Raw genomic sequence first — 14,992 nt, 5'->3', positions numbered from 1 at the left:
GCTTCAAAGAAAATATCCCTCTGTGGTGATTAGTAATGCCAGTGGCTAACCAGCGTCATGGGCAAATGAAATTTCATTATCATCTAGAAATTTCATTTTGCTTTTTAATGCAGTTTTTTTTTACTGTACTGGACCTTTAGCATTGCTGCTAGAAAGGAACAACACTGCTTGATATAACATTTGATTTTTCTCTCCTTTCCTGTCCACTCATAACAAAGCACCAAAACGATCACATGGAAGTGATCTACCTCAGCCCTGCGTTTTGGAGGCCATTGGACAGTTTCCCATTATCTTGCTTATGTCATAGTCTCTAACTCAAATAGTTTTTTTGGTTTTTTGGGGTTTTTTTTTTTTTGCGGTACGCGGGCCTCTCACCGCTGTGGCCTCTCCCCTCGCGGGGCACAGGCTCCGGACGCGCAGGCCCAGCGGCCATGGCTCACGGGCCCAGCCGCTCCGCGGCACGTGGGATCTTCCCGGACCGGGGCACGAACCCACGTCCCCTGCATCGGCAGGCGGACTCTCAACCACTGTGCCACCAGGGAAGCCCTCGAATAGTTTTTAAAAATATACCTCCTTGGAATCTGGACGTTACCTTTGACTCTTTCCTTACTCTCCTCATCTAATCTGTTGTCAAGTGTTGTGGATTCTGTTCGCCGTTGCTCCTCCCATACGTCGCCTCCTCTCCGTAGCTGTCATTCTTGCTGCAGTTCAGACCATCCCTGGTCCCCTAACCTATATCAGTAGCTTCCAAACTGCTTTCTCTCCTGCATTGATCTTCTCTGGTCCACAGATTCCCCCCTCCCTTCTGAATCCCACTGTGTCACTCCTAGTTGGTCTCCGCTTGCTCGCAAACTCTCAGGAGCTCTCCATCGCCCGTGGACAGAGACCAGATTCCACCATAGCCTGTCAACGTGCCCTGTGATCCAGCTCCAGCCGCCATGCTGCCTTCATTGGCCTGGTCCCCACCCCAGACACGGCTGCTCTTTTTCTACGCCTTGCCTCCACAGCCTCCTTCCAGTGCTTTCGTTCAAGCTGTTTCCTCTTCCTGGACTGCTTTCCCCTAATCTTACCCTGCCCTCCTTAACGATCCATAGCTTCTTCGGGATGCCGTCCCTTATCCCTCCAATAGGAATGCATTTCTCCTTCCTCTTCACGCCCATCGCCATTTATTTGTTTCTCTTAACACTCCTTACTTTCTGTATTATTTTTATATATTTCCTAGTAGCCCATAGACTACCTGAAGGCAGGGTCTAAGAGTCATCCCTGTTCCATCCAGAGAGCTTTGTATGGGGCCTTAAACAAATACGGTACTTGTCAATGAATATTTGCTTAATTATTAACTCCATTTCCAGTCTAATCAACGAATGGCTTTGGAGTTGATTATTAAATGAAACTATGTTTTAAGTTAAAAGAAAGTTATTATGGGCATCACACTGATGGAGAAAAAAGGTATCAATAAGGAGAGAGGAAGGTTAAAATGAACCCTATGGTGTTGGATCAGGATCAGAGTAGTAGCATAAACTAGTATCTATGTACACAGGGTGATACAGAAGTATACATATATGTATGTAAATGGGTTAATATACATACATATGTTACCTAGCTCTATCTGCTGAGAAGACCCAGAAACAAGAAGCTCACTCAGCACCCATATCTTGTTTCTGAACACCATTCTCCAATAAAAGGAACCAAGCCTCCTTGGAGAAGCAGTTGTTTTTCAGGCCTCAGGCAGGGAAAACACAAAATGAACCTGGAACATCTTAACAGTGCCAGCAAATAAGGAAACACTCCCCTCAAAAGACAAGGGCTTGTCAAAAGAACACAGGAGTCGATGTAAATGTGTTCCTAGTGACCAAAGCTGGTACAACTTGGGCAAAAAAATAAAGATAGTACTGAATTTTAACCCATAGAGTAAAATAAATATCCAGGAGTCCATACTGATTAAAAAAAAAAAATACATGGGAGAAGTGACAGCTCTTCCTTAGTAGAATTCCAGATAATAAATGTGGAAGGAAATTGGGAAACAGAATCACCCTTAGGCAAACACCACAGTAACGATTATTTCAGGCAGGAACTACAGATGGATGCTAAAATTAGTGGGTAACATTTGAGGAAAAACAGGATTCATATAGTGTCAGCATATCCCCCTTAAGATACTTTGTTACTACACAGGGAAAGATAGTGAAACTTTACAGTGGAAAAACAAGCAGGCACTGTTCTAACTAAGTGATCAAGGCAAATACCGCCAGTGATAAGCCATAATGACATCATGAACCCCTTGATATGATGCACTGAGAAGAACACAACGTCAGTTTTATAATATGCTTGCTAAAAAGGCATAAGTTCATTCAAGTCATGAAAATACATTAGGCAAACCCAAACTGAGGGACCTTCCACCGAATAACTGTTCAGTACTCTTCAAAAGTGTCAAGGCCAAGAAAGACATGGGAAGACAAAGGAATTGTTACAAACTGGAAAAGACTAAGGAGAGATAACAACTGGATGCAATGTGAGATCATCTTGGATAGGATCCTGCAACAGCAAAAGGATATTAGTGTAAAAAATGGTGAAATTCTAATAAGGTCTGTAGTTTAATTAACAATATGGTATGGATGTTAATTTCCTGTTCCTGATCGTTATACTATGGTTAAGTGAGACATGAACATTAAGGAAAGCAACGTAAAGGATAAGAAGGGCTTTGTACTATTTTTGCAACTTTTCTGTAGGTCAAAAAATAGTTCAAAATTTAAAAAAAAACGTTTTAAAGGAAGGCTGTTAGTGATTAATGTTGTAAACATTTCTTTAATCCAGAGAGGACCCAAACTACCTTTAAAGAAAGTGAAGCACTCAAACGTCCTTTGTATTGTTTATAGTCATCATTCTTTTCCATGTCTTACATCTCTTGTTTCCACTTGTTTCTAGATATATGGGCCTAACAGCCTGTGCAAAAAAGCTCTTTCCTTCTGGTCAGAAACTACAGAGCATATGCCATCTCTGTATGTGGATGTTTGGGTTTTCCAGCTGACTGAGGCTCTGTCTGAAATCTCTTCTGACAACGTGATGCAAACAGCAGCGTTGTCTCCTTTGCCTGGACCTTCCCATCACCCTGGGAAGTTCTTTAGCAAGAGCAGAGGCTGCCCTCTTTGTTCCTGTGCTTTCTCCATCCTCCTGTTTCTTCTTGCATCCTGACTTGGCGGAGTGCCCAAGATGGCGCCAGTCCTAAGATGACCGGACTGGTACAATATTCACCTCCTTTGCCCTCTGTGCATTCTCCTTTTTCAGTGAACCAGTCGACATACTTTTTTTTTCAAAACGTTTTATTTTGGAAATGTTCAAACATACAGAAAAATAGAGAGACTATAATAAACCCTCTGTGAACTTGTTCTTCACCAGCCAGGTACCATTTCCAAGGGTCATCAATGGTCTCTATCCCGCACGCTGAGGATGAAGGTGACAGCACTGGCTCCAGTTCTTACACTTCATTCATACTTATTTTTATACTCTTAGTTTAGGGACAATGTCTTGTTTCTTGGCCACTTTATCTTATCAGTAGGAGCAACTGCTCCGGTGAGGGTTCCCCAAAGCCCTCTCTCCCACCCCTTTGCACAATGCAGGTTGAGGTCATTTCTGTGGTGGCTAATGAAAGAGGGACCTCTTTAAACATTTGCTTAGGGGCCCACATTTAATTTATGCTTTTACTCTAACCTTAAAGACATTTTTTGCTCTAAAGTCTGATCCTTCTAACAGAAGCTGCAATCGTATTCTGCTGATTGTGTGACTAAACCCTGAAGGAAAAAGGGTAATGAAATGTCACCAAACCAGAGTCCTTCCAGTTGTTAATCTGGGTTTTTCCATCATCAGTAACTCAGGTTTAGGAATCTCAGGTTTTATTCCTCACAAAGCATTCCAGCAATTTTTTGTCATCAGAAAGTGATTATCTAAATGGATACTGAAATGAGATGAATAAGATGCTCATTTCCTGAGGTTAAGAGAGATTTTCACATCTGTATCCAAGTAGGATACCAAAGCGTGAAAGCCACACCTCTTTGAGAGAAGTAGTATTTGGGAGTGAAACCTGCCAGATGATGAAAGTATACTTTGTGATAACTGACTTCAGTGATTTTCATAATCATCTAACAATTTTACAGTAGGGTATGATTTTTATTTCATGGTGGTGAGAAGGAATGCCATTTCTTGGTTCAGGATAACAGAATTAAGATGCTTACATGGAGAGAAAATTTCATGTGTTACAAATTAGAAAAAAAAGTGAAAACATTTTTATGTTTAAGTAACATAAAAGTAGAGATCTCAGAGATGGATCTTTATATATTTTAAGTTAAAATAGCCTCTTTATGTACACACAAAGGAGCAATCAAAAGAAGAGGAATATCTTTGTCCACCTGTGACTGTTGCCTCTACTTTGATCATCTCAGACTTGCTATTAACAGCATGTTCTCTTTTACCATACTTCTCCATCTTTGCAGTAGAATGTCTTTCTGAGATTTTAGTACAATTCCGCTACTATCTCTGGATGAGAGTGACATGGGAGCCCAGAGATTTTGTGAGTTTCTGTGTCTGGGGAGAGATAAAGAGAGTAAGTTGAAGTCATCTGGGGTCAGTATCACGTTTTTTGATTCCATGGTGATATTCAAACACTAAGAAGAAAAAGTAAATTAAAATGTAATGTTTCTGCTGAGTGGAGATGGAAGAGAGTTCATGTCTTGTTGAGAAACAGATCTAGCATTCCTAGAGACGTTAGATTCTGGAAATGTAGCAAGTTGGCGTCTCAAGACAGGGTTATAAGTGGGTCTCCTAAATGTGTTGGTCTATCATCTTTTGCAGGGCTCTTCTTTCTTAATAAAGGGAGGTAGTAATCAACTACCAAGGCAAAGAAACTAAGCAGCTGACCTATAACCAATAACAGGGTCAGTAACTTAGGACCCTATGAGTTTCAAAAAAGTTACCTATGTTTTAATAAACTAGGGAAGTATCTAAATAGTTTTAGAAAGCTTTTCGTCATAAATGTTTCAAATCTTTAAAAATTATTTTGGCACTTAAAAGATGTAGCCTCAGTGTGCGTGTGTGTGTGTATCATAAATGAAATACTTCATTCCCCGAAGTGCAGGGTAAGCAAGGCACTTACTATAATTTTCAGAAGGGTTTTACCATAGCGCACTCACCGGTATTTCCAGGCCTGAGATGATGAGGCAATTCCGTGAATGTTAAGTCAGGAAACCAAGGAGAACACAAAGAACCAAACACACCATTCCTTGCTTATGTAAACAGTCGTACTTGACCTGACGTCAGCAGTTACGGACACTGAAAGCTACTGTCCTCGTGAGGTGCCATGACTGTTCCCAGACAGGCGGAGGTACGGGAGTGCGTGCCTCCCTGCAGGCGGGGCCGTGCAGCCACGCTGCTCGCCCGGTGGAGCTTCACTGCCCGGTTCCCCACCACCTGGTGCCTGCGGTGCGGGAGCCGGAGTTTTTTTCTACAGCAGGTGCAGCGAGCGAGTAACAAAAAGGCAAGTCAGGGGTGCAAGGCCAGGACCTCTGTCGTTCTGGGGACTCGGTGTATGCTGGTCTGGAGGCTCCACAAACATGCCTGCAGATTGACTACTTTGCAGCGTGTTAATTACCTTTCTGGAACCCTATCGTGGGCAGAGCTCACCTGGGTCGCAGACCGCCTTTGCACTCCAGCGCCATCCGCCTCGAAGGGAGAGCTTGATCCTTAGGCCCACTGGATCGGGGGCTGCTGCAGTCTAACGCTGACTGCAGCTCTGCCCCATCTTGGCTGTATCCCTTGTGCCAGGAACCTCGGGGAAGAGACAGGGATTTGGCAAAACTCCTGGCAAATGGACGGCGCCCCGGTGAGCGCCGTGCGTAGCGTTTCTTAGCGTTGCCAGACGTCCACCGCTGCCTTCTCCCGCTTGCTCGGGAAACAAGGGCCACTGCGGGGCAGATTTTAAAGTGAAAAACAGAGAAACCGAAGCCCAGAACTTAAAAATAGAGGGTTTCCCAAAACTTGTGCTTCTTGAGTGAGAAATAAATTTAAATCTTGTGTCTGATTCCCCTGATCTTTCCGACTTAGCTGCGGCAGAAAACCAATCCATTGCCTTATCGACTGGGATCCCTAGCCTGAGGTTAGGGACCCACCGTCCTCTCTGAAGCAGGCCTGCCTTCTCTCCGCTGCTGTATTATCCCTCTGTCATTTTTGCCCTCGTGATCCCTATTGCCTTTGATATGGTAATGCTCTTGCACAAGAAAAGCCTTTTTTTTTTTTTTCTTAATATGAGTGCTTAAGGAATTAAAGGTGAGTGAGAGGTGGAGGGTGTTGAGAAGGATGGCAGTTTGTCATTAAAAAATAAATAAGTATACCCCTTGGAATAAAAAAAGAAGAAAGGAAGATAGAGGGAAGCCAAGTGGGAGGACAGGCAGGTGTCTCTGGGCGGCGGAGGCAGGAGCCGGGGTTCCTAGCAGGCTGGCTCACGGCCTTTAGCGTTGCCTACGTGCTCCTCGGCCCCTTATTGATTTCCCTCTGCTCTCCAAAGACCTGGCTGCAGTTAAGCCTTGTGTCCTCCACGTGATGCTGAGCCGAATCAGATTTTCCTTTTAGTTGTTCGATCAAATTTTCCTTCCTAGAGCTTCGAAGGCACACTTGGGACCATCTAGTAATTGCCTCCCCGCACTGAACTGCTGATACCTTTATTGGATTGGCATAGGGTTTCAGAGGACTGTGTTTAACATGCAGCGAGCCGCAGCAATGCAAACAGCCCCAGTGTTTAAACAAGCACCCATTAGGCCAGGAAACAAGGCGGTGCCAGCCCATTTGGTGCTCTGTAGCGCTGACCGCTTGAGGTGCGCAGGGCAGCCGGGGCGCTCGAGCCGGAGGGGGCAGGCGGGGAGGGGAGGCGGAGGAATTGCAGTGTCAGAGAAGGAGCAGATTCTCTGCGGAAGAGGGGGTGCGGGGTCGGAGTGCGGGGAGGGAAATGTGGCTGGGGACATGTGCGAAGCTCATTCATATCTCATTATGTTAGAACTGCAATCTCCCCGCAGACAGGCCTTAACATTTGCGGTGCCAGAGAAGGAGCTGTGGGAAAGCAGCGCTGACCGCCCCCCCGCGCCGCTTTTTTTTTTTTGCAAGCCCCAGCAAGCTCCACACACTTGTTTTGCACCGAGGGAGAGGTGGTGTTGAATTTGTGAGGGAAGGCTGTGGGCAAACCGCTAAGGAGCGATAGGGACCAATGCAGTGCAGTGAACTGAGACGGAAAACTGTAGAGTTTGTAAATAACAAAGTGACCCGCTTTCCAAGGTGCCGGCAAGTGATGGAGAGGGAGGAGCGTTGACCGGAAGCCAGGAAAGGGAGACAGTGGGTCTCACGTATGAGCCATCCTAGAGCCTGGGTGTGTGTAGATAGACATGCTCCAGATTCAGACGCAGGCCTCCCAGAGAGTGTGGCACTTGTCCCCTGAGTTTGCCCAGGGCTCCCCGGGATCAACCAAGGTAGCATAAGGCAGAGAGGAGACCAATGAGGAGTAATGAGAAGAAAAGAGGGCAGGGATTTCAGCCTGTGGGATGCGGGAGGCTGTATTCTCAGCTGCTGCCACCTGCCCTTATTGGTGTGAGGGGAGCAAAGGGAAGGTGATAAAGCAGATAGAAAGAAGGTTCTGTGTGTGCGTGTTGGGGTGGGGCGGGAAGAGGAGGTTTTGCTTTCTTCAGATCCGACCTGGCTGGGCCCAGACCCTTCCAGGCTTCACCCCAGGGATTAAATCCCCGTGTGCCATAGCTCTGTAGCTCTGGCCGGAGCTGGACCCTGCACCTCACTCACCCCCGGCAGTAACCCCAGGGGCTCCAGCACTGAGACAGCGGCCTCATGGGAGGAAAAGTTGGAGCCATGTTCTGTAGAAACTACAAGTTTCCTGCAGACACTTAATCCTGCTCTGTTGAAGGATCAGGTGTTTCTTTCTGCCCTGAACCCTTACGTGTCCTCTATCCAGAAGTGAAAGGTGGGTGATAGCCACTCTAGCAAAGAGTTACACAACAGAATGGACCAAAACACAATGGTGTGTGGATTTTGTATCATGAAGGCTCCTTAAGGTAATCCATGTTCCAGTCCGTTGAGAATATCCCATTTCTGCCTTTTCGTTTTGTTTGTTTTGTTCTTATTTCTACCTTAGAATTTTCTTTCTGTGAACGTCCAGCATTCGGGTTCTGTTTCTAGCATAAGTGGACACGGACACACAGGGACGTGCCCACAGGGACGTCACGCATGGACATTCAGCCCACGTTCTGGAAGCAGTGAGCAGGTGAAGAAGCACGTAGCCTTGATGGATGTCCTGTGAAGTGACAGGGCCGTCTTTCAAGTATGGCTTGTGAAGACCTTTATGGTCACACTTCGTTCTGACTTAACACAATATTCCATAAAAATATGGATTATCCATTCACTTACAGAAAGGCAAAAGAGTTAAGTTCATCATTGAAAGCCATTTGTATTCCTTTTGGAAAAAAGAAAAAACAAAACCAGAGTCCTGTTGGCCAGTAGCTTGTTATGTACAACGGTGCCTGTAATGAACATCTAAAAATAAATGTATTTGGTCATCACAACCAGGTTTATTTAGGTTAGAAATACAGTTATGGCTACAAATGCTTCTGAGGAACATTAGACGAGGCTTTTTACAGTGTGGCCTCTATAGTAAAAATAGTCGCATTCAGCCTCTGTGTATTAAAATCTCTTATTCTTTTGACTATGCAGCTTTGACAAATCAAGCAAGAGTCATAAGAACAGAGCTAGGAAATAGTTCAATTGCTATACTTTCATAGCCATATATAAGAAAAAAAGATGCCTTATGCTGTTTACCTGTTGACTTTCCCAAGCTTGATTCCTGTTGACTTTCCCAAGCTTGATTCCATTAAAAAATAAAGCAGGACAGAAAATGAAGAATTGTTACAAACAGTAGACTACTTCTAGACTTAACTTCTGTGTGTAACCACGGCAGGTCCCTATTGTGGGATGTATGACATCCCACAAGATCTTGCCTGTTTTAGACTCACAAACGTAGAGAATGAACTTATGGTTACCTGGTGGGGGGGGATAGACTGGGAGTTTGGGATTGGCATGTACACACTGCTATATTTAAAATAAAATGCGTTTCCATGAAAAAAATAAATTTAAAAAGAGTAGAATAAGCATTAAACACTTAAAAAATTTTTTGCCTATTTTTCCTGGGCTGCTCCTGTCCCTCGATCCTTTTCAGTGGCCTGAACAAGACCCTCACAGATTCTTCACCCTGTCATTTCCCAGCATCTAAACTTTTCCATCTTAGATTCTTCTGCTTTCCTTTCTAGGAAAGAGAATGGAAGTTAAGTTTCATCCAAACTTTCTACCTAACCAAAAAATTATGACATCCAAATTGCCCATTTGAGGAGAGAAGGAGAGTGATATAGCAGAATTACAGTTCAAAGTAAAATGGGATTTCAATTTCCATTAAAAAGAAAAAGTGAATTCCTAGCTCCTTTCAGGCTTTTGCCATGAATAAAAACTTAAAGTGAAATATCAGAAAATCAAGGATGAGATGGAACCTAAAGAGATGTTTCCTTCCCTTTTCATCCCCCTTCTTCAATGGAGACCATATCTAAATCATCCCAGATGGCTGTTCTATTTTTAAAGATCTCCAGAAAAGGAGATTCTACCACCTCCTCAGTAACCCATTCCAGCATCTCTTGTTCCTCTCAGCCAGAATACTTTTTTTCTGAGAGCCCTAGGAGGAAGAAGAGATATGCTATCCTAGGTTTAGGGACTTGGGCTAGTCCTTTCTAGGATTTTACCCCTCAGTGGACACTCCGAGGCATGGGTAATGTCTTTCTTCAGTGAAAAAAAAAGGTTGTTTTTCTCTAATCTTTAGCTTTATATTAGTGAGCTTCTTGGGGGCCCATGGAAAATCCTCTAGAGGGCCTGCTGTTTACACAGCCCTGCCCTAGGTAAGAGGACGGGCAACAAGGAAGTGTATTCATTTCAGTCTAAGAGAAGAAGAAGGTCACGCACAGCTGCAGAGCTGACCATCTGTACTGGACAGACTTGTTCATGCACTCACTCACTCACTCCTTCATTCTTTCATTCGGGAAATACTTAACTGACCTCAACGATGGGCCAGTCCCTGTGCTAGACACAGGCCACAGACACATCAGTCTACAACGTGGACCAGGTCCTTATCACCAGTGAGCTACACTTGGATGGGGGAAGAATACCAAGTCAAAGTAAGAGGCATAACGGTTATAAATTGTGATAAGGGGTGTGAAGGAAAGAAAACAGCGATGTGCTCGAGCACAGGTGGGGTGAGGCTAACTGAGACAGCATGGCCAGGGCGTTGATACTGGCGCTGGAACCTGAAGGATGACCAGGAGCTAGGAGGAGCAGGTTCAAGGCAGAGGGGAAGCAGGTGCAGATGCAGAGGAGGAGAAGAGCAGGAGGAGAGGCCCGTGTGGCCAGAGCGCAGTGGAGGAGGGAGCCTGGCCTGACATGGGCTTGGAGACACCATGTCATCCAGCGATTCCAGGCCACGAGGGGGACTTTAAGAGAATGGGAATCGATAGAAGGACCTTAGGCAGCAAGACATGCTCTGAGGAATGGTTTTAAGCGATTCCTCGGGTTGCTCGTGGAGAATAGATTGGAGAGACCGTAGGATGAGAAGCAAGGTTAACTGGTTAGGTGGAGAGCACAAGAGGCCCGGGGAGAGGCGAGGGTGGGGTGAAGGCTGTTGGGGGCCGGGGAGACTCAGACAAGGAGGTAGATGGGCGGAGGGTGTGCTGAAAACACAGACGCCGCATCCAGGCATAGGTTTGCTCCATTTTAAGGCAACAGAATACATAGAAATCGAAAGTTTTAAAGAAGTAATTATCCCCTTTATAAAATGATTCACCACAAGGATCTATTACATGACGTAAGGGAAGGAACGTGTGTATGTGTCTTTGACTATAAATTTTAATAAGAGATATAAAATCTTAATAGACAGATCAAGGAATTCGAAGGAATCGTAGAGGTCATTTTCCCCTACCTTCCACCCAATAAAGAATCCCTTTTACAAATCCCCCGGCAGATGAACGTGCAGCTTGGTATGAAAACTCAAGCGGGAGGAAGCTCAATAGCCTCACAGTGAAGCCCTTTCTATTTTCAAAAGTTCCTCCTTATAGAGAGGCTGGATTCTTTCTCCCCATAATTTCCAACCCTTGATCTTAGTTCCATATTCTGGAGCTACATTAGATTAGACCTAATCCATTTCCTACATAGCAATGGTCAGCTATTTAAAGAGGAGCTCTGACACTCCTACTCCCCAGTTCTTCTCTTTCTCCAGCAAAATCTACTTGGCTTCTTCATCTGTTTCTCACGTGATATGGTTTCTGGGGCCTTCTGTGCCCTGGTTATACCCTCTTGCTGCCTGATGAGAATGAAGACACAGAACCAAGCCCAGCCTTCCAGCTGCCATGTGTGTAGAACATACACAGTCCCCCTGGATCTGGAGCGTGTACGTTCATTACTGTAACCTGGAATTACAAAAACACATGGCTTTGAACTTCGAAGAAATCAGGGCTGCTTATAAAACAGGTTCCACCCAAACTGATCTGTTACTGCTAGCCCGTAGGACAGCTGTTGTTACACTTTCTTTTTTTTTTTTTCTTTGTAAGCGGTAGAGTTTTATACAAATATAAAGTTATGCACCTTCAAAGCTATCACGCCAATAAGATACATTCAATTAAACAAAACATCTTCAAAAAATGTTTAACAATGTATAAATACAATCACAAAATAATCTATCTGCCAATTAAAACAAACTTTACAGGACCTACAACAGAATTTACAGATGCCTACAATAGTTTGCAGATTGTTACATATATTGTTTTAAGAAATACCATTAATACAAATACATGATTTACAATATCCTCATTATAGCAAGAAAAAAAAAAGATTCATAAAATAAAACGTCTTTTAGGCATTTACAATGCCAAGTATTGAAATGATTATTCTATGACATAAGAATAATACTCTTTTAGTGGTAAAAGATAGATTTCATTAGGCCAAGGACCACTGAAGAGCTTCTGGAAGGTTCCAAAGTAAAATCTGGCTATGTTTCCCCCAAAATAAATAGAACAGCAGCAATGCCTATGTATCCCATGAACATAAACTATGAAAATTCCTTTTATATTAACTGGGCCTTAAGTACGTGACTCATTACAAATAAAACTAAACAAAATTTTAGAAACTAGTTAACACCAATAGCCCACATTTGGTTTTTACCTGCCTGTAAATGCCTAGGATAGGAAGTTTCATCATGAAGTATATATTAAGTGTAAAATTAAAATTTAAAATTTCTAACTCTATATATAAGCCAAAGTGCTCACTCTTACCATGGAAGCAAAACCAAACCTGAAATAATCTACAGAAATAGTATGTAAACACAGAGAGTTTTGCTTTTTTTTTTTCTGCGGTATGCGGGCCTTTCACTGTTGTGGCCTCTCCCGTTGCGGAGCACAGGCTCCGGACGCGCAGGCCCAGCGGCCACGGCTCACGGGCCCAGCCGCTCCGCGGCATGTGGGATCTTCCCGGCTGGGACACGAACCCACGTCCCCTGCCTCGGCAGGCGGACTCCCAACCACTGCGCCACCAGGGAAGCCCATACACAGAGAGTTTTGAGATAGACTAGGAACATCCTTCTTGTTCTGTGGATCAAAATGCAAAGGTCTCCATTCCATACGGGCGTGAACACAAACGCTTTTGTTAATTTAACGCATGGATCTTACACGACTATGTGCATACACATATGTACACCATGAACCAAATGTTAACAATGTTTCTAGCTACACCACACCTTCAAGCCCCATATGCTAGAAAGTAAAAACTTAATATGAAAACTACTTACCCTTTTTTTTTAAAAGTAAACTTTAAAATGGAAAAACAAACCCAACACTCCTCTTTGCAATAGGTACCGAGTTCTAAAGGTTCAGAGTCAAGACCCCCTTCAGTTGTTCCCAATGGAAAGAACACGCAGCCTCTCTCACTCTCTTCAGGTCTGATCGTCTCCAGTGGTTTGTCTTAAAAACTGCTTTTCAAGGTATGAGGTAGCCATGCTGGTTAAATTCTTCCTGCTGTCCACTTTGCACCTGATGTAGCCATACAGGTTGGCCCCTTGCTGCACCACACCCATGATAACCACCGCCAACCACTTCACTCTGAAGGAGAAGAGGGCACCAAAGGCAAATATTACCCACAGCACTGGACAGGCAATGAGTCCTAACCAGAAGATTCTTGATTCAGCCTCTGAAACAGCTTTACTGTCTTGAGGAGAGGCCTTCCTGAACTCAAACACCCAATGGCTTTTTCCATCTTCATCAATATGATTCCACCAGTGCAGGCCAACCATTAGTCTACCTGTGACATTCTTGACTGCCCCCAAATCACATGACAACAACAAGATAATTGTCACCATGCAGGCAATAAAGCCGCTGCTGAACACTTCACAGAGAAGATAGACTATGATTGCACCGACTCGAAAGAATACATGGAAAAATGATGCCACTGGACGTCTGATTTTGGATTTTTTTGGTCTACTAGTTGTCTCCTCTTCTGCATCAAACAGTGAAACATCTTCAGTGTCATCATTACTGTCCTGCTGCAACGTGGCGGCCCGCGCCAGCCTGTCGTGACACCTTTGGAGGATCGTGAACCTCACTGAGAATCTGATGAAAGCTTTAGATCCTCTCTCCTGAAAAGAAGGGCATACAACCCCAAAATTCTGCATACAATTCTTGGGGATTCTTAGAGATGCTAAAATCCATTTTTATGTAAACCTCAAGTTAAAAAATCAGCAGTATTCATGTTGTGGAACGCTGGTTCTGTCACCTAATACTGTATATTTGCATTATCTTTATACTTGATAACAATATTGAACAGGCGGATAAGGAACACCCACTTGGAAATCCCTGCAGGTCTCTACGGAATCATTAATGGAAGAGGAAAGTTACAGGAAGTCTTCAAGTGGCATTGTTGGATACGTTGCTTACGTTACCTCATTTAGTGTGTACAGTCGTCTTCTGAACTAGAGAATATTAGCCCTGTCTATGAGGAAAGTGCAATTGAAGTGGAGGATATCAGTAAAGAAACATAGAGAGAATTACAGAGATCCAGGTGAAGGCAGTGTCAGTATAATGTGAGTTTTTACAGCTCCAGAGATGAGCAAGTTTGGATTCCTGGGAAATGCGTTCTTGTGTTGGTGCCTTTGTAGAGATGTCCCTGGAGAGCGATCGTCAATGTGATTGGTCATTTCCGTGGCCACATGGGTGGCATGCCATGCTCTTTAGGATCTGACTGGGGTTGGGTTAGTGGCCAGTATGTATCTCTACCTGAGCAACTCAGACAGCTGCAGAACTGTTCTGAGAACATCTGAAAGACCTGCAGCCCTTTCAGATAGTACTTCCTTGTGTGCCAGCCGCCCACTGCATAGAAAGAGCAGTTCTGAAGATGCCGCCCCTCTTTCCCTATTTCACTTGAGAGCCACATTCGTTTCAGAATAGTTTGGAAATAAGAAACACATTCCATTCACAAGTGGAGAGGCGTGTAACGAACGGAAAGCATAGGCTTTGGAATTCAAGTCTCAACTCCCTCACATGAGCTGTGTGACCCTGGGCAATCTGTTTCATCTCCCGGAGCCCTAGTTTCCTCGTTTGTATAAATGATGTTTATTACTTTGCAGGGTCGATGAGGGAATTGAGAGAAAAGATTGGGATTTGGCTGGCATAGAATGGATACACGATGAATGTTCGCTACTAGCTACTGGTAACTTGGAGGAGGGCTTAAATTGTTGGGGCCCGTCTGGGTAACAGTAGGTTTGGTTCAGCAATACCATCAGGCTTACCCTGGTTTGGACCTGGATCCCTGAGCCATTCCAGAGGAATTCCTGTCCCCGTACGCACCCCTCATCACCATCAAAATTTTGCTTAAGAGG

The 14,992-nt window shown here is 44.2% G+C and overlaps 1 protein-coding gene and 1 pseudogene across 2 annotated transcripts in view; one reads left to right on the top strand and one right to left on the bottom strand.

Moving 5' to 3' along the window:
* MAML3 (mastermind like transcriptional coactivator 3) overlaps positions 1 to 14,992 on the top strand; it is a 422,149-nt gene that overhangs the window by 204,348 nt on the left and 202,809 nt on the right. The gene's annotated exons all lie outside the window — the stretch shown is intronic.
* On the bottom strand, positions 13,055 to 13,477 carry LOC131758779 (Golgi apparatus membrane protein TVP23 homolog B pseudogene; annotated as a pseudogene).

Source organism: Kogia breviceps, chromosome 6 (genome assembly GCF_026419965.1).
Source record: "Kogia breviceps isolate mKogBre1 chromosome 6, mKogBre1 haplotype 1, whole genome shotgun sequence".
NCBI classification, from domain to species: Eukaryota; Metazoa; Chordata; class Mammalia; order Artiodactyla; family Physeteridae; genus Kogia; species Kogia breviceps.
The sequence above is the reverse complement of the archived record's forward strand: the minus strand, read 5'-3'. Positions and strand labels throughout refer to the sequence as shown.